We start from the raw sequence: 22,381 nt of genomic DNA on the forward strand, positions 1-22,381 counted from the left end.
TTAGACTGAAGATCTAAAGGTCCCTGGTTCGATCCCGGGTTTCGTTGGGGACATTTTACAACACTGTGCCCTACACCACCATCTGTCAACTAGTGTTGCTCGCGAATATTCGCAATTCGAATATTATTCGCGAATATCGCATATTCGCGAATTCGCGAATTTCGCGAATATAGCGCTATATATTCGTAATTACGAATATTGTTTTTTTTTTTTTTTTTCTTCACAGTGATCATCCCTCTCTGCTTCCAGCTTGTGTGGTGTAAAGAAGACTGTAATACTACTATGTGAGACTGGCGTGCGAAAATTTGCATATCTAATTTTCGCATATGCGAATTTTCGCACGTGTTAACTTTGCATATGCCAATATTCACTTATGTTAATTTTCGCATTCGCGAATTTCGCATACACGAATATTCGCATATGCGAAAATAAAACTAGGACATAACGAATATGCGAATATTCGCGAATATATGACGAATATTCGTCCATATATTCGCGAATATTCGCGAATTCGAATATGGCCTATGCCGCTCAACACTACTGTCAACTAGGTGGATTAGCCGAAATAGCTCAGTTGGGAGAGCGTTAGACTGAAGATCTAAAGGTCCCTAGTTCGATCCCGGGTTTCGGCAGTTTCCTTATGTCTCAAAATCAACTGAAGTAAGTTAAGTCGTTGATGCGTTTAGAGTTTTAGCAGCTTAGTTAATATACCTCATAGGCACTATTTTGCATTGTGGAGAAAATTGTTTTACATATCCCGTTAGCATTTCATGCCAGTACAGTGTTTGGTTTTCATTTTGAAAATTTTGAAGTTTTTTTTTCTTTATAAAAAGAGACATTTTTACACATGAAAAACCATTCCTATTATTGGGGACATCTTACAATGCTGTGCTCTACACAACCATCTACACAACCATCAATGCACTAAGTGTGTTAGCTGAACTAGCTCTGTTTGGAGAGCGTTTGACTAAATATCCCTGCTTTGATCCTTGGTTTCAGCAGTTTCATTTTAACTCAAAATCCACTAAAGTGAGTTAAATCGTTGATGCGTTTAGAGTTTTGGCAGCTTAGGTAAAATACCTCAAAAGCCCTATGTTGCATTGTGGTGAATATAATTTTACAAATCCCGTTAGCATTCCATGCCAGTACAGTGTGTAGTTTTCATTCTGAAATTTTTTGAAGATTTTTAGTCTCTATATAAAAAACATCTGTCAGAAGTGGGATTCGAACCCACGCCTCCAGAGGAGACTGCGACCTGAACGCAGCGCCTTAGACCGCTCGGCCATCCTGACTTTGCTTTGTATTACACCTCCACCAATGCAAAAAAAAAAGAAGCCATGCGAGCTGTAAAACCGTTGTTTTAACACATGAAAAAACATCCCTATCGTTGGGGACATTTTACCACACTGTGCCCTACACCACCATCTGTCAACTAGGTGTATTAGCCGAAATAGCTCAGTTGGGAGAGCGTTAGACTGAAGATCTAAAGGTCCCTGGTTCGATCCCGGGTTTCGGCAGTTTCCTTATGTCTCAAAATCAACTGAAGTAAGTTAAGTCGTTGATGCGTTTAGAGTTTTAGCAGCTTAGTTAATATACCTCATAGGCACTATTTTGCATTGTGGAGAAAATTGTTTTACATATCCCGTTAGCATTTCATGCCAGTACAGTGTTTGGTTTTCATTTTGAAAATTTTGAAGTTTTTTTTTCTTTATAAAAAGAGACATTTTTACACATGAAAAACCATTCCTATTATTGGGGACATCTTACAATGCTGTGCTCTACACAACCATCTACACAACCATCAATGCACTAAGTGTGTTAGCTGAACTAGCTCTGTTTGGAGAGCGTTTGACTAAATATCCCTGCTTTGATCCTTGGTTTCAGCAGTTTCATTTTAACTCAAAATCCACTAAAGTGAGTTAAATCGTTGATGCGTTTAGAGTTTTGGCAGCTTAGGTAAAATACCTCAAAAGCCCTATGTTGCATTGTGGTGAATATAATTTTACAAATCCCGTTAGCATTCCATGCCAGTACAGTGTGTAGTTTTCATTCTGAAATTTTTTGAAGATTTTTAGTCTCTATATAAAAAACATCTGTCAGAAGTGGGATTCGAACCCACGCCTCCAGAGGAGACTGCGACCTGAACGCAGCGCCTTAGACCGCTCGGCCATCCTGACTTTGCTTTGTATTACACCTCCACCAATGCAAAAAAAAAAGAAGCCATGCGAGCTGTAAAACCGTTGTTTTAACACATGAAAAAACATCCCTATCGTTGGGGACATTTTACCACACTGTGCCCTACACCACCATCTGTCAACTAGGTGTATTAGCCGAAATAGCTCAGTTGGGAGTGCATTAGACTGAAGATCTAAAGGTCCCTGGTTCGGTCCCGGGTTTCGGCAGTTTCCTTATGTCTCAAAATCAACTGAAGTAAGTTAAGTCGTTGATGCGTTTAGAGTTTTAGCAGCTTAGTTAATATACCTCATAGGCACTATTTTGCATTGTGGAGAAAATTGTTTTACATATCCCGTTAGCATTTCATGCCAGTACAGTGTTTGGTTTTCATTTTGAAAATTTTGAAGTTTTTTTTTCTTTATAAAAAGAGACATTTTTACACATGAAAAACCATTCCTATTATTGGGGACATCTTACAATGCTGTGCTCTACACAACCATCTACACAACCATCAATGCACTAAGTGTGTTAGCTGAACTAGCTCTGTTTGGAGAGCGTTTGACTAAATATCCCTGCTTTGATCCTTGGTTTCAGCAGTTTCATTTTAACTCAAAATCCACTAAAGTGAGTTAAATCGTTGATGCGTTTAGAGTTTTGGCAGCTTAGGTAAAATACCTCAAAAGCCCTATGTTGCATTGTGGTGAATATAATTTTACAAATCCCGTTATCATTCCATGCCAGTACAGTGTGTAGTTTTCATTCTGAAATTTTTTGAAGATTTTTAGTCTCTATATAAAAAACATCTGTCAGAAGTGGGATTCGAACCCACGCCTCCAGTGGAGACTGCGACCTGAACGCAGCGCCTTAGACCGCTCGGCCATCCTGACTTTGCTTTGTATTACACCTCCACCAATGCAAAAAAAAAAGAAGCCATGCGAGCTGTAAAACCGTTGTTTTAACACATGAAAAAACATCCCTATCGTTGGGGACATTTTACCACACTGTGCCCTACACCACCATCTGTCAACTAGGTGTATTAGCCGAAATAGCTCAGTTGGGAGAGCGTTAGACTGAAGATCTAAAGGTCCCTGGTTTGATCCCGGGTTTCGGCAGTTTCCTTATGTCTCAAAATCAACTGAAGTAAGTTAAGTCGTTGATGCGTTTAGAGTTTTAGCAGCTTAGTTAATATACCTCATAGGCACTATTTTGCATTGTGGAGAAAATTGTTTTACATATCCCGTTAGCATTTCATGCCAGTACAGTGTTTGGTTTTCATTTTGAAAATTTTGAAGTTTTTTTTTCTTTATAAAAAGAGACATTTTTACACATGAAAAACCATTCCTATTATTGGGGACATCTTACTATGCTGTGCTCTACACAACCATCTACACAACCATCAATGCACTAAGTGTGTTAGCTGAACTAGCTCTGTTGGGAGAGCGTTTGACTAAATATCCCTGCTTTGATCCTTGGTTTCAGCAGTTTCATTTTAACTCAAAATCCACTAAAGTGAGTTAAATCGTTGATGCGTTTAGAGTTTTGGCAGCTTAGGTAAAATACCTCAAAAGCCCTATGTTGCATTGTGGTGAATATAATTTTACAAATCCCGTTAGCATTCCATGCCAGTACAGTGTGTAGTTTTCATTCCGAAATTTTTTGAAGATTTTTAGTCTCTATATAAAAAACATATGTCAGAAGTGGGATTCGAACCCACGCCTCCAGAGGAGACTGCGACCTGATCGCAGCGCCTTAGACCGCTCGGCCATCCTGACTTTCCTTTGTATTACACCTCCACCAATGCGAAAAAAAAAGAAGCCATGCGAGCTGTAAAACCGTTGTTTTAACACATGAAAAAACATCCCTATCGTTGGGGACATTTTACAACACTGTGCCCTACACCACCATCTGTCAACTAGGTGTATTAGCCGAAATAGCTCAGTTGGGAGAGCGTTAGACTGAAGATCTAAAGGTCCCTGGTTCGATCCCGGGTTTCGGCAGTTTCCTTATGTCTCAAAATCAACTGAAGTAAGTTAAGTCGTTGATGCGTTTAGAGTTTTAGCAGCTTAGTTAATATACCTCATAGGCACTATTTTGCATTGTGGAGAAAATTGTTTTACATATCCCGTTAGCATTTCATGCCAGTACAGTGTTTGGTTTTCATTTTGAAAATTTTCAAGTTTTTTTTTCTTTATAAAAAGAGACATTTTTACACATGAAAAACCATTCCTATTATTGGGGACATCTTACAATGCTGTGCTCTACACAACCATCTACACAACCATCAATGCACTAAGTGTGTTAGCTGAACTAGCTCTGTTGGGAGAGCGTTTGACTAAATATCCCTGCTTTGATCCTTGGTTTCAGCAGTTTCATTTTAACTCAAAATCCACTAAAGTGAGTTAAATCGTTGATGCGTTTAGAGTTTTGGCAGCTTAGGTAAAATACCTCAAAAGCCCTATGTTGCATTGTGGTGAATATAATTTTACAAATCCCGTTAGCATTCCATGCCAGTACAGTGTGTAGTTTTCATTCCGAAATTTTTTGAAGATTTTTAGTCTCTATATAAAAAACATCTGTCAGAAGTGGGATTCGAACCCACGCCTCCAGAGGAGACTGCGACCTGAACGCAGCGCCTTAGACCGCTCGGCCATCCTGACTTTCCTTTGTATTACACCTCCACCAATGCGAAAAAAAAAGAAGCCATGCGAGCTGTAAAACCGTTGTTTTAACACATGAAAAAACATCCCTATCGTTGGGGACATTTTACAACACTGTGCCCTACACCACCATCTGTCAACTAGGTGTATTAGCCGAAATAGCTCAGTTGGGAGAGCGTTAGACTGAAGATCTAAAGGTCCCTGGTTCGGTCCCGGGTTTCGGCAGTTTCCTTATGTCTCAAAATCAACTGAAGTAAGTTAAGTCGTTGATGCGTTTAGAGTTTTAGCAGCTTAGTTAATATTCCTCAAAGGCACTATTTTGCATTGTGGAGAAAATTGTTTTACATATCCGGTTAGCATTTCATGCCAGTACAGTGTTTGGTTTTCATTTTTAAAATTTTGAAGTTTTTTTTTCTTTATAAAAAGAGACATTTTTACACATGAAAAACCATTCCTATTATTGGGGACATCTTACAATGCTGTGCTCTACACAACCATCTACACAACCGTCAATGCACTAAGTGTGTTAGCTGAGCTAGCTCTGTTGGGAGAGCGTTTGACTGCTTTGATCCTTGGTTTCAGCAGTTTCATTTTAACTCAAAATCCACTAAAGTGAGTTAAATCGTTGATGCGTTTAGAGTTTTGGCAGCTTAGGTAAAATACCTCAAAAGCCCTATGTTGCATTGTGGTGAATATAATTTTACAAATCCCGTTAGCATTCCATGCCAGTACAGTGTGTAGTTTTCATTCCGAAATTTTTTGAAGATTTTTAGTCTCTATATAAAAAACATATGTCAGAAGTGGGATTCGAACCCACGCCTCCAGAGGAGACTGCGACCTGATCGCAGCGCCTTAGACCGCTCGGCCATCCTGACTTTGCTTTGTATTACACCTCCACCAATGCAAAAAAAAAAGAAGCCATGCGAGCTGTAAAACCGTTGTTTTAACACATGAAAAAACATCCCTATCGTTGGGGACATTTTACCACACTGTGCCCTACACCACCATCTGTCAACTAGGTGTATTAGCCGAAATAGCTCAGTTGGGAGAGCGTTAGACTGAAGATCTAAAGGTCCCTGGTTCGATCCCGGGTTTCGGCAGTTTCCTTATGTCTCAAAATCAACTGAAGTAAGTTAAGTCGTTGATGCGTTTAGAGTTTTAGCAGCTTAGTTAATATACCTCATAGGCACTATTTTGCATTGTGGAGAAAATTGTTTTACATATCCCGTTAGCATTTCATGCCAGTACAGTGTTTGGTTTTCATTTTGAAAATTTTGAAGTTTTTTTTTCTTTATAAAAAGAGACATTTTTACACATGAAAAACCATTCCTATTATTGGGGACATCTTACAATGCTGTGCTCTACACAACCATCTACACAACCATCAATGCACTAAGTGTGTTAGCTGAACTAGCTCTGTTTGGAGAGCGTTTGACTAAATATCCCTGCTTTGATCCTTGGTTTCAGCAGTTTCATTTTAACTCAAAATCCACAAAAGTGAGTTAAATCGTTGATGCGTTTAGAGTTTTGGCAGCTTAGGTAAAATACCTCAAAAGCCCTATGTTGCATTGTGGTGAATATAATTTTACAAATCCCGTTAGCATTCCATGCCAGTACAGTGTGTAGTTTTCATTCTGAAATTTTTTGAAGATTTTTAGTCTCTATATAAAAAACATCTGTCAGAAGTGGGATTCGAACCCACGCCTCCAGAGGAGACTGCGACCTGAACGCAGCGCCTTAGACCGCTCGGCCATCCTGACTTTGCTTTCTATTACACCTCCACCAATGCAAAGAAAAAAAGAAGCCATGCGAGCTGTAAAACCGTTGTTTTAACACATGAAAAAACATCCCTATCGTTGGGGACATTTTACCACACTGTGCCCTACACCACCATCTGTCAACTAGGTGTATTAGCCGAAATAGCTCAGTTGGGAGAGCGTTAGACTGAAGATCTAAAGGTCCCTGGTTTGATCCCGGGTTTCGGCAGTTTCCTTATGTCTCAAAATCAACTGAAGTAAGTTAAGTCGTTGATGCGTTTAGAGTTTTAGCAGCTTAGTTAATATACCTCATAGGCACTATTTTGCATTGTGGAGAAAATTGTTTTACATATACCGTTAGCATTTCATGCCAGTACAGTGTTTGGTTTTCATTTTGAAAATTTTGAAGTTTTTTTTTCTTTATAAAAAGAGACATTTTTACACATGAAAAACCATTCCTATTATTGGGGACATCTTACTATGCTGTGCTCTACACAACCATCTACACAACCATCAATGCACTAAGTGTGTTAGCTGAACTAGCTCTGTTGGGAGAGCTTTTGACTAAATATCCCTGCTTTGATCCTTGGTTTCAGCAGTTTCATTTTAACTCAAAATCCACTAAAGTGAGTTAAATCGTTGATGCGTTTAGAGTTTTGGCAGCTTAGGTAAAATACCTCAAAAGCCCTATGTTGCATTGTGGTGAATATAATTTTACAAATCCCGTTAGCATTCCATGCCAGTACAGTGTGTAGTTTTCATTCCGAAATTTTTTGAAGATTTTTAGTCTCTATATAAAAAACATCTGTCAGAAGTGGGATTCGAACCCACGCCTCCAGAGGAGACTGCGACCTGATCGCAGCGCCTTAGACCGCTCGGCCATCCTGACTTTCCTTTGTATTACACCTCCACCAATGCGAAAAAAAAAGAAGCCATGCGAGCTGTAAAACCGTTGTTTTAACACATGAAAAAACATCCCTATCGTTGGGGACATTTTACAACACTGTGCCCTACACCACCATCTGTCAACTAGGTGTATTAGCCGAAATAGCTCAGTTGGGAGAGCGTTAGACTGAAGATCTAAAGGTCCCTGGTTTGATCCCGGGTTTCGGCAGTTTCCTTATGTCTCAAAATCAACTGAAGTAAGTTAAGTCGTTGATGCGTTTAGAGTTTTAGCAGCTTAGTTAATATACCTCATAGGCACTATTTTGCATTGTGGAGAAAATTGTTTTACATATCCCGTTAGCATTTCATGCCAGTACAGTGTTTGGTTTTCATTTTGAAAATTTAGAAGTTTTTTTTTCTTTATAAAAAGAGACATTTTTACACATGAAAAACCATTCCTATTATTGGGGACATCTTACTATGCTGTGCTCTACACAACCATCTACACAACCATCAATGCACTAAGTGTGTTAGCTGAACTAGCTCTGTTGGGAGAGCGTTTGACTGCTTTGATCCTTGGTTTCAGCAGTTTCATTTTAACTCAAAATCCACTAAAGTGAGTTAAATCGTTGATGCGTTTAGAGTTTTGGCAGCTTAGGTAAAATACCTCAAAAGCCCTATGTTGCATTGTGGTGAATATAATTTTACAAATCCCGTTAGCATTCCATGCCAGTACAGTGTGTAGTTTTCATTCCGAAATTTTTTGAAGATTTTTAGTCTCTATATAAAAAACATCTGTCAGAAGTGGGATTCGAACCTACGCCTCCAGAGGAGACTGCGACCTGAACGCAGCGCCTTAGACCGCTCGGCCATCCTGACTTTCCTTTGTATTACACCTCCACCAATGCGAAAAAAAAAGAAGCCATGCGAGCTGTAAAACCGTTGTTTTAACACATGAAAAAACATCCCTATCGTTGGGGACATTTTACAACACTGTGCCCTACACCACCATCTGTCAACTAGGTGTATTAGCCGAAATAGCTCAGTTGGGAGAGCGTTAGACTGAAGATCTAAAGGTCCCTGGTTCGGTCCCGGGTTTCGGCAGTTTCCTTATGTCTCAAAATCAACTGAAGTAAGTTAAGTCGTTGATGCGTTTAGAGTTTTAGCAGCTTAGTTAATATTCCTCAAAGGCACTATTTTGCATTGTGGAGAAAATTGTTTTACATATCCGGTTAGCATTTCATGCCAGTACAGTGTTTGGTTTTCATTTTTAAAATTTTGAAGTTTTTTTTTCTTTATAAAAAGAGACATTTTTACACATGAAAAACCATTCCTATTATTGGGGACATCTTACAATGCTGTGCTCTACACAACCATCTACACAACCGTCAATGCACTAAGTGTGTTAGCTGAGCTAGCTCTGTTGGGAGAGCGTTTGACTGCTTTGATCCTTGGTTTCAGCAGTTTCATTTTAACTCAAAATCCACTAAAGTGAGTTAAATCGTTGATGCGTTTAGAGTTTTGGCAGCTTAGGTAAAATACCTCAAAAGCCCTATGTTGCATTGTGGTGAATATAATTTTACAAATCCCGTTAGCATTCCATGCCAGTACAGTGTGTAGTTTTCATTCCGAAATTTTTTGAAGATTTTTAGTCTCTATATAAAAAACATATGTCAGAAGTGGGATTCGAACCCACGCCTCCAGAGGAGACTGCGACCTGATCGCAGCGCCTTAGACCGCTCGGCCATCCTGACTTTGCTTTGTATTACACCTCCACCAATGCAAAAAAAAAAGAAGCCATGCGAGCTGTAAAACCGTTGTTTTAACACATGAAAAAACATCCCTATCGTTGGGGACATTTTACCACACTGTGCCCTACACCACCATCTGTCAACTAGGTGTATTAGCCGAAATAGCTCAGTTGGGAGAGCGTTAGACTGAAGATCTAAAGGTCCCTGGTTCGATCCCGGGTTTCGGCAGTTTCCTTATGTCTCAAAATCAACTGAAGTAAGTTAAGTCATTGATGCGTTTAGAGTTTTAGCAGCTTAGTTAATATACCTCATAGGCACTATTTTGCATTGTGGAGAAAATTGTTTTACATATCCCGTTAGCATTTCATGCCAGTACAGTGTTTGGTTTTCATTTTGAAAATTTTGAAGTTTTTTTTTCTTTATAAAAAGAGACATTTTTACACATGAAAAACCATTCCTATTATTGGGGACATCTTACAATGCTGTGCTCTACACAACCATCTACACAACCATCAATGCACTAAGTGTGTTAGCTGAACTAGCTCTGTTTGGAGAGCGTTTGACTAAATATCCCTGCTTTGATCCTTGGTTTCAGCAGTTTCATTTTAACTCAAAATCCACAAAAGTGAGTTAAATCGTTGATGCGTTTAGAGTTTTGGCAGCTTAGGTAAAATACCTCAAAAGCCCTATGTTGCATTGTGGTGAATATAATTTTACAAATCCCGTTAGCATTCCATGCCAGTACAGTGTGTAGTTTTCATTCTGAAATTTTTTGAAGATTTTTAGTCTCTATATAAAAAACATCTGTCAGAAGTGGGATTCGAACCCACGCCTCCAGAGGAGACTGCGACCTGAACGCAGCGCCTTAGACCGCTCGGCCATCCTGACTTTGCTTTCTATTACACCTCCACCAATGCAAAAAAAAAAAGAAGCCATGCGAGCTGTAAAACCGTTGTTTTAACACATGAAAAAACATCCCTATCGTTGGGGACATTTTACCACACTGTGCCCTACACCACCATCTGTCAACTAGGTGTATTAGCCGAAATAGCTCAGTTGGGAGAGCGTTAGACTGAAGATCTAAAGGTCCCTGGTTTGATCCCGGGTTTCGGCAGTTTCCTTATGTCTCAAAATCAACTGAAGTAAGTTAAGTCGTTGATGCGTTTAGAGTTTTAGCAGCTTAGTTAATATACCTCATAGGCACTATTTTGCATTGTGGAGAAAATTGTTTTACATATCCTGTTAGCATTTCATGCCAGTACAGTGTTTGGTTTTCATTTTGAAAATTTTGAAGTTTTTTTTTCTTTATAAAAAGAGACATTTTTACACATGAAAAACCATTCCTATTATTGGGGACATCTTACTATGCTGTGCTCTACACAACCATCTACACAACCATCAATGCACTAAGTGTGTTAGCTGAACTAGCTCTGTTGGGAGAGCTTTTGACTAAATATCCCTGCTTTGATCCTTGGTTTCAGCAGTTTCATTTTAACTCAAAATCCACTAAAGTGAGTTAAATCGTTGATGCGTTTAGAGTTTTGGCAGCTTAGGTAAAATACCTCAAAAGCCCTATGTTGCATTGTGGTGAATATAATTTTACAAATCCCGTTAGCATTCCATGCCAGTACAGTGTGTAGTTTTCATTCCGAAATTTTTTGAAGATTTTTAGTCTCTATATAAAAAACATCTGTCAGAAGTGGGATTCGAACCCACGCCTCCAGAGGAGACTGCGACCTGATCGCAGCGCCTTAGACCGCTCGGCCATCCTGACTTTCCTTTGTATTACACCTCCACCAATGCGAAAAAAAAAGAAGCCATGCGAGCTGTAAAACCGTTGTTTTAACACATGAAAAAACATCCCTATCGTTGGGGACATTTTACAACACTGTGCCCTACACCACCATCTGTCAACTAGGTGTATTAGCCGAAATAGCTCAGTTGGGAGAGCGTTAGACTGAAGATCTAAAGGTCCCTGGTTTGATCCCGGGTTTCGGCAGTTTCCTTATGTCTCAAAATCAACTGAAGTAAGTTAAGTCGTTGATGCGTTTAGAGTTTTAGCAGCTTAGTTAATATACCTCATAGGCACTATTTTGCATTGTGGAGAAAATTGTTTTACATATCCCGTTAGCATTTCATGCCAGTACAGTGTTTGGTTTTCATTTTGAAAATTTAGAAGTTTTTTTTTCTTTATAAAAAGAGACATTTTTACACATGAAAAACCATTCCTATTATTGGGGACATCTTACTATGCTGTGCTCTACACAACCATCTACACAACCATCAATGCACTAAGTGTGTTAGCTGAACAAGCTCTGTTGGGAGAGCGTTTGACTGCTTTGATCCTTGGTTTCAGCAGTTTCATTTTAACTCAAAATCCACTAAAGTGAGTTAAATCGTTGATGCGTTTAGAGTTTTGGCAGCTTAGGTAAAATACCTCAAAAGCCCTATGTTGCATTGTGGTGAATATAATTTTACAAATTCCGTTAGCATTCCATGCCAGTACAGTGTGTAGTTTTCATTCTGAAATTTTTTGAAGATTTTTAGTCTCTATATAAAAAACATCTGTCAGAAGTGGGATTCGAACCCACGCCTCCAGAGGAGACTGCGACCTGAACGCAGCGCCTTAGACCGCTCGGCCATCCTGACTTTGCTTTGTATTACATCTCCACCAATGCAAAAAAGAAGCCATGCGAGCTGTAAAACCGTTGTTTTAACACATGAAAAAACATCCCTATCGTTCGGGACATTTTACAACACTGTGCCCTACACCACCATCTGTCAACTAGGTGTATTAGCCGAAATAGCTCAGTTGGGAGAGCGTTAGACTGAAGATCTAAAGGTCCCTGGTTCGATCCCGGGTTTCGTTGGGGACATTTTACAACACTGTGCCCTACACCACCATCTGTCAACTAGTGTTGCTCGCGAATATTCGCAATTCGAATATTATTCGCGAATATCGCATATTCGCGAATTCGCGAATTTCGCGAATATAGCGCTATATATTCGTAATTACGAATATTGTTTTTTTTTTTTTTTTTCTTCACAGTGATCATCCCTCTCTGCTTCCAGCTTGTGTGGTGTAAAGAAGACTGTAATACTACTATGTGAGACTGGCGTGCGAAAATTTGCATATCTAATTTTCGCATATGCGAATTTTCGCACGTGTTAACTTTGCATATGCCAATATTCACTTATGTTAATTTTCGCATTCGCGAATTTCGCATACACGAATATTCGCATATGCGAAAATAAAACTAGGACATAACGAATATGCGAATATTCGCGAATATATGACGAATATTCGTCCATATATTCGCGAATATTCGCGAATTCGAATATGGCCTATGCCGCTCAACACTACTGTCAACTAGGTGTATTAGCCGAAATAGCTCAGTTGGGAGAGCGTTAGACTGAAGATCTAAAGGTCCCTGGTTCGATCCCGGGTTTCGGCAGTTTCCTTATGTCTCAAAATCAACTGAAGTAAGTTAAGTCGTTGATGCGTTTAGAGTTTTAGCAGCTTAGTTAATATACCTCATAGGCACTATTTTGCATTGTGGAGAAAATTGTTTTACATATCCCGTTAGCATTTCATGCCAGTACAGTGTTTGGTTTTCATTTTGAAAATTTTGAAGTTTTTTTTTCTTTATAAAAAGAGACATTTTTACACATGAAAAACCATTCCTATTATTGGGGACATCTTACAATGCTGTGCTCTACACAACCATCTACACAACCATCAATGCACTAAGTGTGTTAGCTGAACTAGCTCTGTTTGGAGAGCGTTTGACTAAATATCCCTGCTTTGATCCTTGGTTTCAGCAGTTTCATTTTAACTCAAAATCCACTAAAGTGAGTTAAATCGTTGATGCGTTTAGAGTTTTGGCAGCTTAGGTAAAATACCTCAAAAGCCCTATGTTGCATTGTGGTGAATATAATTTTACAAATCCCGTTAGCATTCCATGCCAGTACAGTGTGTAGTTTTCATTCTGAAATTTTTTGAAGATTTTTAGTCTCTATATAAAAAACATCTGTCAGAAGTGGGATTCGAACCCACGCCTCCAGAGGAGACTGCGACCTGAACGCAGCGCCTTAGACCGCTCGGCCATCCTGACTTTGCTTTGTATTACACCTCCACCAATGCAAAAAAAAAAGAAGCCATGCGAGCTGTAAAACCGTTGTTTTAACACATGAAAAAACATCCCTATCGTTGGGGACATTTTACCACACTGTGCCCTACACCACCATCTGTCAACTAGGTGTATTAGCCGAAATAGCTCAGTTGGGAGTGCGTTAGACTGAAGATCTAAAGGTCCCTGGTTCGATCCCGGGTTTCGGCAGTTTCCTTATGTCTCAAAATCAACTGAAGTAAGTTAAGTCGTTGATGCGTTTAGAGTTTTAGCAGCTTAGTTAATATACCTCATAGGCACTATTTTGCATTGTGGAGAAAATTGTTTTACATATCCCGTTAGCATTTCATGCCAGTACAGTGTTTGGTTTTCATTTTGAAAATTTTGAAGTTTTTTTTTCTTTATAAAAAGAGACATTTTTACACATGAAAAACCATTCCTATTATTGGGGACATCTTACAATGCTGTGCTCTACACAACCATCTACACAACCATCAATGCACTAAGTGTGTTAGCTGAACTAGCTCTGTTTGGAGAGCGTTTGACTAAATATCCCTGCTTTGATCCTTGGTTTCAGCAGTTTCATTTTAACTCAAAATCCACTAAAGTGAGTTAAATCGTTGATGCGTTTAGAGTTTTGGCAGCTTAGGTAAAATACCTCAAAAGCCCTATGTTGCATTGTGGTGAATATAATTTTACAAATCCCGTTAGCATTCCATGCCAGTACAGTGTGTAGTTTTCATTCTGAAATTTTTTGAAGATTTTTAGTCTCTATATAAAAAACATCTGTCAGAAGTGGGATTCGAACCCACGCCTCCAGTGGAGACTGCGACCTGAACGCAGCGCCTTAGACCGCTCGGCCATCCTGACTTTGCTTTGTATTACACCTCCACCAATGCAAAAAAAAAAGAAGCCATGCGAGCTGTAAAACCGTTGTTTTAACACATGAAAAAACATCCCTATCGTTGGGGACATTTTACCACACTGTGCCCTACACCACCATCTGTCAACTAGGTGTATTAGCCGAAATAGCTCAGTTGGGAGAGCGTTAGACTGAAGATCTAAAGGTCCCTGGTTCGGTCCCGGGTTTCGGCAGTTTCCTTATGTCTCAAAATCAACTGAAGTAAGTTAAGTCGTTGATGCGTTTAGAGTTTTAGCAGCTTAGTTAATATTCCTCAAAGGCACTATTTTGCATTGTGGAGAAAATTGTTTAACATATCCGGTTAGCATTTCATGCCAGTACAGTGTTTGGTTTTCATTTTTAAAATTTTGAAGTTTTTTTTTCTTTATAAAAAGAGACATTTTTACACATGAAAAACCATTCCTATTATTGGGGACATCTTACAATGTTGTGCTCTACACAACCATCTACACAACCGTCAATGCACTAAGTGTGTTAGCTGAGCTAGCTCTGTTGGGAGAGCGTTTGACTGCTTTGATCCTTGGTTTCAGCAGTTTCATTTTAACTCAAAATCCACTAAAGTGAGTTAAATCGTTGATGCGTTTAGAGTTTTGGCAGCTTAGGTAAAATACCTCAAAAGCCCTATGTTGCATTGTGGTGAATATAATTTTACAAATCCCGTTAGCATTCCATGCCAGTACAGTGTGTAGTTTTCATTCTGAAATTTTTTGAAGATTTTTAGTCTCTATATAAAAAACTTCTGTCAGAAGTGGGATTCGAACCCACGCCTCCAGAGGAGACTGCGACCTGAACGCAGCGCCTTAGACCGCTCGGCCATCCTGACAGTGCTTTGTATTACATCTCCACCAATGCAAAAAAGAAGCCATGCGAGCTGTAAAACCGTTGTTTTAACACATGAAAAAACATCCCTATCTTTGGGGACATTTTACAACACTGTGCCCTACACCACCATCTGTCAACTAGGTGTATTAGCCGAAATAGCTCAGTTGGGAGAGCGTTAGACTGAAGATCTAAAGGTCCCTGGTTCGATCCCGGGTTTCGGCAGTTTCCTTATGTCTCAAAATCAACTGAAGTAAGTTAAGTCGTTGATGCGTTTAGAGTTTTAGCAGCTTAGTTAATATACCTCAAAGGCACTATTTTGCATTGTGGAGAAAATTGTTTTACATATCCCGTTAGCATTTCATGCCAGTACAGTGTTTGGTTTTCATTTTGAAAATTTTGAAGTAAATTTTTCTTTATAAAAAGAGACATTTTTACACATGAAAAACCATTCCTATTATTGGGGACATCTTACAATGCTGTGCTCTACACAACCATCTACACAACCATCAATGCACTAAGTGTGTTAGCTGAACTAGCTCTGTTGGGAGAGCGTTTGACTAAATATCCCTGCTTTGATCCTTGGTTTCAGCAGTTTCATTTTAACTCAAAATCCACTAAAGTGAGTTAAATCGTTGATGCGTTTAGAGTTTTGGCAGCTTAGGTAAAATACCTCAAAAGCCCTATGTTGCATTGTGGTGAATATAATTTTACAAATCCCGTTAGCATTCCATGCCAGTACAGTGTGTAGTTTTCATTCTGAAATTTGTTGAAGATTTTTAGTCTCTATATAAAAAACATCTGTCAGAAGTGGGATTCGAACCCACGCCTCCAGAGGAGACTGCGACCTGAACGCAGCGCCTTAGACCGCTCGGCCATCCTGATTTCCTTTGTATTACACCTCCACCAATGCGAAAAAAAAAAGAAGCCATGCGAGCTGTAAAACCGTTGTTTTAACACATGAAAAAACATCCCTATCGTTGGGGACATTTTACAACACTGTGCCCTACACCACCATCTGTCAACTAGGTGTATTAGCCGAAATAGCTCAGTTGGGAGAGCGTTAGACTGAAGATCTAAAGGTCCCTGGTTCGATCCCGGGTTTCGGCAGTTTCCTTATGTCTCAAAATCAACTGAAGTAAGTTAAGTCATTGATGCGTTTAGAGTTTTAGCAGCTTAGTTAATATACCTCATAGGCACTATTTTGCATTGTGGAGAAAATTGTTTTACATATCCCGTTAGCATTTCATGCCAGTACAGTGTTTGGTTTTCATTTTGAAAATTTTGAAGTTTTTTTTTCTTTATAAAAAGAGACATTTTTACACATGAAAAACCATTCCTATTATTGGGGACATCTTACAATGCTGTGCTCTACACAACCATCTACACAACCATCAATGCACCAAGTGTGTTAGCTGAACTAGCTCTGTTGGGAGAGCGTTTGACTAAATATCCCTGCTTTGATCCTTGGTTTCAGCAGTTTCATTTTAATTCAAAATCCACTAAAGTGAGTTAAATCGTTGATGCGTTTAGAGTTTTGGCAGCTTAGGTAAAATACCTCAAAAGCCCTATGTTGCATTGTGGTGAATATAATTTTACAAATCCCGTTAGCATTCCATGCCAGTACAGTGTGTAGTTTTCATTCTGAAATTTTTTGAAGATTTTTAGTCTCTATATAAAAAACATCTGTCAGAAGTGGGATTCGAACCCACGCCTCCAGAGGAGACTGCGACCTGAACGCAGCGCCTTAGACCGCTCGGCCATCCTGACTTTGCTTTGTATTACACCTCCACCAATGCAAAAAAAAAAGAAGCCATGCGAGCTGTAAAACCGTTGTTTTAACACATGAAAAAACATCCCTATCGTTGGGGACATTTTACCACACTGTGCCCTACACCACCATCTGTCAACTAGGTGTATTAGCCGAAATAGCTCAGTTGGGAGTGCGTTAGACTGAAGATCTAAAGGTCCCTGGTTCGATCCCGGGTTTCGGCAGTTTCCTTATGTCTCAAAATCAACTGAAGTAAGTTAAGTCGTTGATGCGTTTAGAGTTTTAGCAGCTTAGTTAATATACCTCATAGGCACTATTTTGCATTGTGGAGAAAATTGTTTTACATATCCCGTTAGCATTTCATGCCAGTACAGTGTTTGGTTTTCATTTTGAAAATTTTGAAGTTTTTTTTTCTTTATAAAAAGAGACATTTTTACACATGAAAAACCATTCCTATTATTGGGGACATCTTACAATGCTGTGCTCTACACAACCATCTACACAACCATCAATGCACTAAGTGTGTTAGCTGAACTAGCTCTGTTTGGAGAGCGTTTGACTAAATATCCCTGCTTTGATCCTTGGTTTCAGCAGTTTCATTTTAACTCAAAATCCACTAAAGTGAGTTAAATCGTTGATGCGTTTAGAGTTTTGGCAGCTTAGGTAAAATACCTCAAAAGCCCTATGTTGCATTGTGGTGAATATAATTTTACAAATCCCGTTAGCATTCCATGCCAGTACAGTGTGTAGTTTTCATTCTGAAATTTTTTGAAGATTTTTAGTCTCTATATAAAAAACATCTGTCAGAAGTGGGATTCGAACCCACGCCTCCAGTGGAGACTGCGACCTGAACGCAGCGCCTTAGACCGCTCGGCCATCCTGACTTTGCTTTGTATTACACCTCCACCAATGCAAAAAAAAAAGAAGCCATGCGAGCTGTAAAACCGTTGTTTTAACACATGAAAAAACATCCCTATCGTTGGGGACATTTTACCACACTGTGCCCTACACCACCATCTGTCAACTAGGTGTATTAGCCGAAATAGCTCAGTTGGGAGAGCGTTAGACTGAAGATCTAAAGGTCCCTGGTTCGGTCCCGGGTTTCGGCAGTTTCCTTATGTCTCAAAATCAACTGAAGTAAGTTAAGTCGTTGATGCGTTTAGAGTTTTAGCAGCTTAGTTAATATTCCTCAAAGGCACTATTTTGCATTGTGGAGAAAATTGTTTAACATATCCGGTTAGCATTTCATGCCAGTACAGTGTTTGGTTTTCATTTTGAAAATTTTGAAGTTTTTTTTTCTTTATAAAAAGAGACATTTTTACACATGAAAAACCATTCCTATTATTGGGGACATCTTACAATGTTGTGCTCTACACAACCATCTACACAACCGTCAATGCACTAAGTGTGTTAGCTGAGCTAGCTCTGTTGGGAGAGCGTTTGACTGCTTTGATCCTTGGTTTCAGCAGTTTCATTTTAACTCAAAATCCACTAAAGTGACTTAAATCGTTGATGCGTTTAGAGTTTTGGCAGCTTAGGTAAAATACCTCAAAAGCCCTATGTTGCATTGTGGTGAATATAATTTTACAAATCCCGTTAGCATTCCATGCCAGTACAGTGTGTAGTTTTCATTCTGAAATTTTTTGAAGATTTTTAGTCTCTATATAAAAAACTTCTGTCAGAAGTGGGATTCGAACCCACGCCTCCAGAGGAGACTGCGACCTGAACGCAGCGCCTTAGACCGCTCGGCCATCCTGACAGTGCTTTGTATTACATCTCCACCAATGCAAAAAAGAAGCCATGCGAGCTGTAAAACCGTTGTTTTAACACATGAAAAAACATCCCTATCTTTGGGGACATTTTACAACACTGTGCCCTACACCACCATCTGTCAACTAGGTGTATTAGCCGAAATAGCTCAGTTGGGAGAGCGTTAGACTGAAGATCTAAAGGTCCCTGGTTCGATCCCGGGTTTCGGCAGTTTCCTTATGTCTCAAAATCAACTGAAGTAAGTTAAGTCGTTGATGCGTTTAGAGTTTTAGCAGCTTAGTTAATATACCTCAAAGGCACTATTTTGCATTGTGGAGAAAATTGTTTTACATATCCCGTTAGCATTTCATGCCAGTACAGTGTTTGGTTTTCATTTTGAAAATTTTGAAGTAAATTTTTCTTTATAAAAAGAGACATTTTTACACATGAAAAACCATTCCTATTATTGGGGACATCTTACAATGCTGTGCTCTACACAACCATCTACACAACCATCAATGCACTAAGTGTGTTAGCTGAACTAGCTCTGTTGGGAGAGCGTTTGACTAAATATCCCTGCTTTGATCCTTGGTTTCAGCAGTTTCATTTTAACTCAAAATCCACTAAAGTGAGTTAAATCGTTGATGCGTTTAGAGTTTTGGCAGCTTAGGTAAAATACCTCAAAAGCCCTATGTTGCATTGTGGTGAATATAATTTTACAAATCCCGTTAGCATTCCATGCCAGTACAGTGTGTAGTTTTCATTCTGAAATTTGTTGAAGATTTTTAGTCTCTATATAAAAAACATCTGTCAGAAGTGGGATTCGAACCCACGCCTCCAGAGGAGACTGCGACCTGAACGCAGCGCCTTAGACCGCTCGGCCATCCTGATTTCCTTTGTATTACACCTCCACCAATGCGAAAAAAAAAAGAAGCCATGCGAGCTGTAAAACCGTTGTTTTAACACATGAAAAAACATCCCTATCGTTGGGGACATTTTACAACACTGTGCCCTACACCACCATCTGTCAACTAGGTGTATTAGCCGAAATAGCTCAGTTGGGAGAGCGTTAGACTGAAGATCTAAAGGTCCCTGGTTCGATCCCGGGTTTCGGCAGTTTCCTTATGTCTCAAAATCAACTGAAGTAAGTTAAGTCATTGATGCGTTTAGAGTTTTAGCAGCTTAGTTAATATACCTCATAGGCACTATTTTGCATTGTGGAGAAAATTGTTTTACATATCCCGTTAGCATTTCATGCCAGTACAGTGTTTGGTTTTCATTTTGAAAATTTTGAAGTTTTTTTTTCTTTATAAAAAGAGACATTTTTACACATGAAAAACCATTCCTATTATTGGGGACATCTTACAATGCTGTGCTCTACACAACCATCTACACAACCATCAATGCACCAAGTGTGTTAGCTGAACTAGCTCTGTTGGGAGAGCGTTTGACTAAATATCCCTGCTTTGATCCTTGGTTTCAGCAGTTTCATTTTAATTCAAAATCCACTAAAGTGAGTTAAATCGTTGATGCGTTTAGAGTTTTGGCAGCTTAGGTAAAATACCTCAAAAGCCCTATGTTGCATTGTGGTGAATATAATTTTACAAATCCCGTTAGCATTCCATGCCAGTACAGTGTGTAGTTTTCATTCTGAAATTTTTTGAAGATTTTTAGTCTCTATATAAAAAACATCTGTCAGAAGTGGGATTCGAACCCACGCCTCCAGAGGAGACTGCGACCTGAACGCAGCGCCTTAGACCGCTCGGCCATCCTGATTTCCTTTGTATTACACCTCCACCAATGCGAAAAAAAAAAAGAAGCCATGCGAGCTGTAAAACCGTTGTTTTAACACATGAAAAAACATCCCTATCGTTGGGGACATTTTACAACACTGTGCCCTACACCACCATCTGTCAACTAGGTGTATTAGCCGAAATAGCTCAGTTGGGAGAGCGTTAGACTGAAGATCTAAAGGTCCCTGGTTCGATCCCGGGTTTCGGCAGTTTCCTTATGTCTCAAAATCAACTGAAGTAAGTTAAGTCATTGATGCGTTTAGAGTTTTAGCAGCTTAGTTAATATACCTCATAGGCACTATTTTGCATTGTGGAGAAAATTGTTTTACATATCCCGTTAGCATTTCATGCCAGTACAGTGTTTGGTTTTCATTTTGAAAATTTTGAAGTTTTTTTTTCTTTATAAAAAGAGACATTTTTACACATGAAAAACCATTCCTATTATTGGGGACATCTTACAATGTTGTGCTCTACACAACCATCTACACAACCGTCAATGCACTAAGTGTGTTAGCTGAGCTAGCTCTGTTGGGAGAGCGTTTGACTGCTTTGATCCTTGGTTTCAGCAGTTTCATTTTAACTCAAAATCCACTAAAGTGACTTAAATCGTTGATGCGTTTAGAGTTTTGGCAGCTTAGGTAAAATACCTCAAAAGCCCTATGTTGCATTGTGGTGAATATAATTTTACAAATCCCGTTAGCATTCCATGCCAGTACAGTGTGTAGTTTTCATTCTGAAATTTTTTGAAGATTTTTAGTCTCTATATAAAAAACTTCTGTCAGAAGTGGGATTCGAACCCACGCCTCCAGAGGAGACTGCGACCTGAACGCAGCGCCTTAGACCGCTCGGCCATCCTGACAGTGCTTTGTATTACATCTCCACCAATGCAAAAAAGAAGCCATGCGAGCTGTAAAACCGTTGTTTTAACACATGAAAAAACATCCCTATCTTTGGGGACATTTTACAACACTGTGCCCTACACCACCATCTGTCAACTAGGTGTATTAGCCGAAATAGCTCAGTTGGGAGAGCGTTAGACTGAAGATCTAAAGGTCCCTGGTTCGATCCCGGGTTTCGGCAGTTTCCTTATGTCTCAAAATCAACTGAAGTAAGTTAAGTCGTTGATGCGTTTAGAGTTTTAGCAGCTTAGTTAATATACCTCAAAGGCACTATTTTGCATTGTGGAGAAAATTGTTTTACATATCCCGTTAGCATTTCATGCCAGTACAGTGTTTGGTTTTCATTTTGAAAATTTTGAAGTAAATTTTTCTTTATAAAAAGAGACATTTTTACACATGAAAAACCATTCCTATTATTGGGGACATCTTACAATGCTGTGCTCTACACAACCATCTACACAACCATCAATGCACTAAGTGTGTTAGCTGAACTAGCTCTGTTGGGAGAGCGTTTGACTAAATATCCCTGCTTTGATCCTTGGTTTCAGCAGTTTCATTTTAACTCAAAATCCACTAAAGTGAGTTAAATCGTTGATGCGTTTAGAGTTTTGGCAGCTTAGGTAAAATACCTCAAAAGCCCTATGTTGCATTGTGGTGAATATAATTTTACAAATCCCGTTAGCATTCCATGCCAGTACAGTGTGTAGTTTTCATTCTGAAATTTGTTGAAGATTTTTAGTCTCTATATAAAAAACATCTGTCAGAAGTGGGATTCGAACCCACGCCTCCAGAGGAGACTGCGACCTGAACGCAGCGCCTTAGACCGCTCGGCCATCCTGATTTCCTTTGTATTACACCTCCACCAATGCGAAAAAAAAAAGAAGCCATGCGAGCTGTAAAACCGTTGTTTTAACACATGAAAAAACATCCCTATCGTTGGGGACATTTTACAACACTGTGCCCTACACCACCATCTGTCAACTAGGTGTATTAGCCGAAATAGCTCAGTTGGGAGAGCGTTAGACTGAAGATCTAAAGGTCCCTGGTTCGATCCCGGGTTTCGGCAGTTTCCT

General features: G+C 39.3%; 46 non-coding genes across 46 annotated transcripts; 22 read left to right on the forward strand and 24 right to left on the reverse strand.

Annotated features, from left to right (window-relative positions):
- The first annotated feature begins 559 nt into the window (after positions 1-559).
- On the forward strand, positions 560-632 carry TRNAF-GAA (transfer RNA phenylalanine (anticodon GAA)). The gene has a single exon. It is a non-coding gene; the product is annotated as a tRNA-Phe (tRNA).
- A 577-nt stretch (positions 633-1,209) lies between these two features.
- TRNAL-CAG (transfer RNA leucine (anticodon CAG)) lies at positions 1,210-1,292 on the reverse strand. The gene has a single exon. It is a non-coding gene; the product is annotated as a tRNA-Leu (tRNA).
- Positions 1,293-1,444: 152 nt separating this feature from the next.
- TRNAF-GAA (transfer RNA phenylalanine (anticodon GAA)) lies at positions 1,445-1,517 on the forward strand. The gene has a single exon. It is a non-coding gene; the product is annotated as a tRNA-Phe (tRNA).
- Positions 1,518-2,094: 577 nt separating this feature from the next.
- On the reverse strand, positions 2,095-2,177 carry TRNAL-CAG (transfer RNA leucine (anticodon CAG)). The gene has a single exon. It is a non-coding gene; the product is annotated as a tRNA-Leu (tRNA).
- An 802-nt stretch (positions 2,178-2,979) lies between these two features.
- On the reverse strand, positions 2,980-3,062 carry TRNAL-CAG (transfer RNA leucine (anticodon CAG)). The gene has a single exon. It is a non-coding gene; the product is annotated as a tRNA-Leu (tRNA).
- A 152-nt stretch (positions 3,063-3,214) lies between these two features.
- TRNAF-GAA (transfer RNA phenylalanine (anticodon GAA)) lies at positions 3,215-3,287 on the forward strand. The gene has a single exon. It is a non-coding gene; the product is annotated as a tRNA-Phe (tRNA).
- Positions 3,288-3,864: 577 nt separating this feature from the next.
- Positions 3,865-3,947, reverse strand: TRNAL-CAG (transfer RNA leucine (anticodon CAG)). Its single transcript has one exon. It is a non-coding gene; the product is annotated as a tRNA-Leu (tRNA).
- A 152-nt stretch (positions 3,948-4,099) lies between these two features.
- TRNAF-GAA (transfer RNA phenylalanine (anticodon GAA)) lies at positions 4,100-4,172 on the forward strand. The gene has a single exon. It is a non-coding gene; the product is annotated as a tRNA-Phe (tRNA).
- Positions 4,173-4,749: 577 nt separating this feature from the next.
- On the reverse strand, positions 4,750-4,832 carry TRNAL-CAG (transfer RNA leucine (anticodon CAG)). The gene has a single exon. It is a non-coding gene; the product is annotated as a tRNA-Leu (tRNA).
- A 152-nt stretch (positions 4,833-4,984) lies between these two features.
- On the forward strand, positions 4,985-5,057 carry TRNAF-GAA (transfer RNA phenylalanine (anticodon GAA)). Its single transcript has one exon. It is a non-coding gene; the product is annotated as a tRNA-Phe (tRNA).
- Positions 5,058-5,624: 567 nt separating this feature from the next.
- TRNAL-CAG (transfer RNA leucine (anticodon CAG)) lies at positions 5,625-5,707 on the reverse strand. Its single transcript has one exon. It is a non-coding gene; the product is annotated as a tRNA-Leu (tRNA).
- Positions 5,708-5,859: 152 nt separating this feature from the next.
- Positions 5,860-5,932, forward strand: TRNAF-GAA (transfer RNA phenylalanine (anticodon GAA)). The gene has a single exon. It is a non-coding gene; the product is annotated as a tRNA-Phe (tRNA).
- A 577-nt stretch (positions 5,933-6,509) lies between these two features.
- Positions 6,510-6,592, reverse strand: TRNAL-CAG (transfer RNA leucine (anticodon CAG)). The gene has a single exon. It is a non-coding gene; the product is annotated as a tRNA-Leu (tRNA).
- A 153-nt stretch (positions 6,593-6,745) lies between these two features.
- On the forward strand, positions 6,746-6,818 carry TRNAF-GAA (transfer RNA phenylalanine (anticodon GAA)). The gene has a single exon. It is a non-coding gene; the product is annotated as a tRNA-Phe (tRNA).
- Positions 6,819-7,395: 577 nt separating this feature from the next.
- Positions 7,396-7,478, reverse strand: TRNAL-CAG (transfer RNA leucine (anticodon CAG)). The gene has a single exon. It is a non-coding gene; the product is annotated as a tRNA-Leu (tRNA).
- Positions 7,479-7,630: 152 nt separating this feature from the next.
- Positions 7,631-7,703, forward strand: TRNAF-GAA (transfer RNA phenylalanine (anticodon GAA)). The gene has a single exon. It is a non-coding gene; the product is annotated as a tRNA-Phe (tRNA).
- Positions 7,704-8,270: 567 nt separating this feature from the next.
- TRNAL-CAG (transfer RNA leucine (anticodon CAG)) lies at positions 8,271-8,353 on the reverse strand. Its single transcript has one exon. It is a non-coding gene; the product is annotated as a tRNA-Leu (tRNA).
- A 152-nt stretch (positions 8,354-8,505) lies between these two features.
- TRNAF-GAA (transfer RNA phenylalanine (anticodon GAA)) lies at positions 8,506-8,578 on the forward strand. The gene has a single exon. It is a non-coding gene; the product is annotated as a tRNA-Phe (tRNA).
- Positions 8,579-9,145: 567 nt separating this feature from the next.
- TRNAL-CAG (transfer RNA leucine (anticodon CAG)) lies at positions 9,146-9,228 on the reverse strand. The gene has a single exon. It is a non-coding gene; the product is annotated as a tRNA-Leu (tRNA).
- Positions 9,229-9,380: 152 nt separating this feature from the next.
- On the forward strand, positions 9,381-9,453 carry TRNAF-GAA (transfer RNA phenylalanine (anticodon GAA)). The gene has a single exon. It is a non-coding gene; the product is annotated as a tRNA-Phe (tRNA).
- Positions 9,454-10,030: 577 nt separating this feature from the next.
- On the reverse strand, positions 10,031-10,113 carry TRNAL-CAG (transfer RNA leucine (anticodon CAG)). Its single transcript has one exon. It is a non-coding gene; the product is annotated as a tRNA-Leu (tRNA).
- A 153-nt stretch (positions 10,114-10,266) lies between these two features.
- Positions 10,267-10,339, forward strand: TRNAF-GAA (transfer RNA phenylalanine (anticodon GAA)). Its single transcript has one exon. It is a non-coding gene; the product is annotated as a tRNA-Phe (tRNA).
- A 577-nt stretch (positions 10,340-10,916) lies between these two features.
- On the reverse strand, positions 10,917-10,999 carry TRNAL-CAG (transfer RNA leucine (anticodon CAG)). The gene has a single exon. It is a non-coding gene; the product is annotated as a tRNA-Leu (tRNA).
- Positions 11,000-11,151: 152 nt separating this feature from the next.
- TRNAF-GAA (transfer RNA phenylalanine (anticodon GAA)) lies at positions 11,152-11,224 on the forward strand. The gene has a single exon. It is a non-coding gene; the product is annotated as a tRNA-Phe (tRNA).
- A 567-nt stretch (positions 11,225-11,791) lies between these two features.
- On the reverse strand, positions 11,792-11,874 carry TRNAL-CAG (transfer RNA leucine (anticodon CAG)). The gene has a single exon. It is a non-coding gene; the product is annotated as a tRNA-Leu (tRNA).
- Positions 11,875-12,607: 733 nt separating this feature from the next.
- Positions 12,608-12,680, forward strand: TRNAF-GAA (transfer RNA phenylalanine (anticodon GAA)). Its single transcript has one exon. It is a non-coding gene; the product is annotated as a tRNA-Phe (tRNA).
- Positions 12,681-13,257: 577 nt separating this feature from the next.
- TRNAL-CAG (transfer RNA leucine (anticodon CAG)) lies at positions 13,258-13,340 on the reverse strand. The gene has a single exon. It is a non-coding gene; the product is annotated as a tRNA-Leu (tRNA).
- An 802-nt stretch (positions 13,341-14,142) lies between these two features.
- TRNAL-CAG (transfer RNA leucine (anticodon CAG)) lies at positions 14,143-14,225 on the reverse strand. The gene has a single exon. It is a non-coding gene; the product is annotated as a tRNA-Leu (tRNA).
- Positions 14,226-14,377: 152 nt separating this feature from the next.
- Positions 14,378-14,450, forward strand: TRNAF-GAA (transfer RNA phenylalanine (anticodon GAA)). Its single transcript has one exon. It is a non-coding gene; the product is annotated as a tRNA-Phe (tRNA).
- Positions 14,451-15,017: 567 nt separating this feature from the next.
- Positions 15,018-15,100, reverse strand: TRNAL-CAG (transfer RNA leucine (anticodon CAG)). Its single transcript has one exon. It is a non-coding gene; the product is annotated as a tRNA-Leu (tRNA).
- A 148-nt stretch (positions 15,101-15,248) lies between these two features.
- Positions 15,249-15,321, forward strand: TRNAF-GAA (transfer RNA phenylalanine (anticodon GAA)). Its single transcript has one exon. It is a non-coding gene; the product is annotated as a tRNA-Phe (tRNA).
- A 577-nt stretch (positions 15,322-15,898) lies between these two features.
- Positions 15,899-15,981, reverse strand: TRNAL-CAG (transfer RNA leucine (anticodon CAG)). The gene has a single exon. It is a non-coding gene; the product is annotated as a tRNA-Leu (tRNA).
- A 152-nt stretch (positions 15,982-16,133) lies between these two features.
- Positions 16,134-16,206, forward strand: TRNAF-GAA (transfer RNA phenylalanine (anticodon GAA)). The gene has a single exon. It is a non-coding gene; the product is annotated as a tRNA-Phe (tRNA).
- A 577-nt stretch (positions 16,207-16,783) lies between these two features.
- Positions 16,784-16,866, reverse strand: TRNAL-CAG (transfer RNA leucine (anticodon CAG)). Its single transcript has one exon. It is a non-coding gene; the product is annotated as a tRNA-Leu (tRNA).
- An 802-nt stretch (positions 16,867-17,668) lies between these two features.
- On the reverse strand, positions 17,669-17,751 carry TRNAL-CAG (transfer RNA leucine (anticodon CAG)). The gene has a single exon. It is a non-coding gene; the product is annotated as a tRNA-Leu (tRNA).
- Positions 17,752-17,903: 152 nt separating this feature from the next.
- Positions 17,904-17,976, forward strand: TRNAF-GAA (transfer RNA phenylalanine (anticodon GAA)). The gene has a single exon. It is a non-coding gene; the product is annotated as a tRNA-Phe (tRNA).
- Positions 17,977-18,543: 567 nt separating this feature from the next.
- Positions 18,544-18,626, reverse strand: TRNAL-CAG (transfer RNA leucine (anticodon CAG)). Its single transcript has one exon. It is a non-coding gene; the product is annotated as a tRNA-Leu (tRNA).
- A 148-nt stretch (positions 18,627-18,774) lies between these two features.
- TRNAF-GAA (transfer RNA phenylalanine (anticodon GAA)) lies at positions 18,775-18,847 on the forward strand. Its single transcript has one exon. It is a non-coding gene; the product is annotated as a tRNA-Phe (tRNA).
- Positions 18,848-19,424: 577 nt separating this feature from the next.
- On the reverse strand, positions 19,425-19,507 carry TRNAL-CAG (transfer RNA leucine (anticodon CAG)). The gene has a single exon. It is a non-coding gene; the product is annotated as a tRNA-Leu (tRNA).
- A 152-nt stretch (positions 19,508-19,659) lies between these two features.
- On the forward strand, positions 19,660-19,732 carry TRNAF-GAA (transfer RNA phenylalanine (anticodon GAA)). The gene has a single exon. It is a non-coding gene; the product is annotated as a tRNA-Phe (tRNA).
- Positions 19,733-20,309: 577 nt separating this feature from the next.
- Positions 20,310-20,392, reverse strand: TRNAL-CAG (transfer RNA leucine (anticodon CAG)). Its single transcript has one exon. It is a non-coding gene; the product is annotated as a tRNA-Leu (tRNA).
- A 153-nt stretch (positions 20,393-20,545) lies between these two features.
- Positions 20,546-20,618, forward strand: TRNAF-GAA (transfer RNA phenylalanine (anticodon GAA)). The gene has a single exon. It is a non-coding gene; the product is annotated as a tRNA-Phe (tRNA).
- Positions 20,619-21,185: 567 nt separating this feature from the next.
- On the reverse strand, positions 21,186-21,268 carry TRNAL-CAG (transfer RNA leucine (anticodon CAG)). Its single transcript has one exon. It is a non-coding gene; the product is annotated as a tRNA-Leu (tRNA).
- A 148-nt stretch (positions 21,269-21,416) lies between these two features.
- TRNAF-GAA (transfer RNA phenylalanine (anticodon GAA)) lies at positions 21,417-21,489 on the forward strand. The gene has a single exon. It is a non-coding gene; the product is annotated as a tRNA-Phe (tRNA).
- Positions 21,490-22,066: 577 nt separating this feature from the next.
- On the reverse strand, positions 22,067-22,149 carry TRNAL-CAG (transfer RNA leucine (anticodon CAG)). The gene has a single exon. It is a non-coding gene; the product is annotated as a tRNA-Leu (tRNA).
- A 152-nt stretch (positions 22,150-22,301) lies between these two features.
- On the forward strand, positions 22,302-22,374 carry TRNAF-GAA (transfer RNA phenylalanine (anticodon GAA)). The gene has a single exon. It is a non-coding gene; the product is annotated as a tRNA-Phe (tRNA).
- The last annotated feature ends 7 nt before the right edge of the window (positions 22,375-22,381 follow it).

This window comes from Hyla sarda, unplaced genomic scaffold, assembly GCF_029499605.1.
Source record: "Hyla sarda isolate aHylSar1 unplaced genomic scaffold, aHylSar1.hap1 scaffold_1501, whole genome shotgun sequence".
Taxonomy (NCBI): domain Eukaryota; kingdom Metazoa; phylum Chordata; class Amphibia; order Anura; family Hylidae; genus Hyla; species Hyla sarda.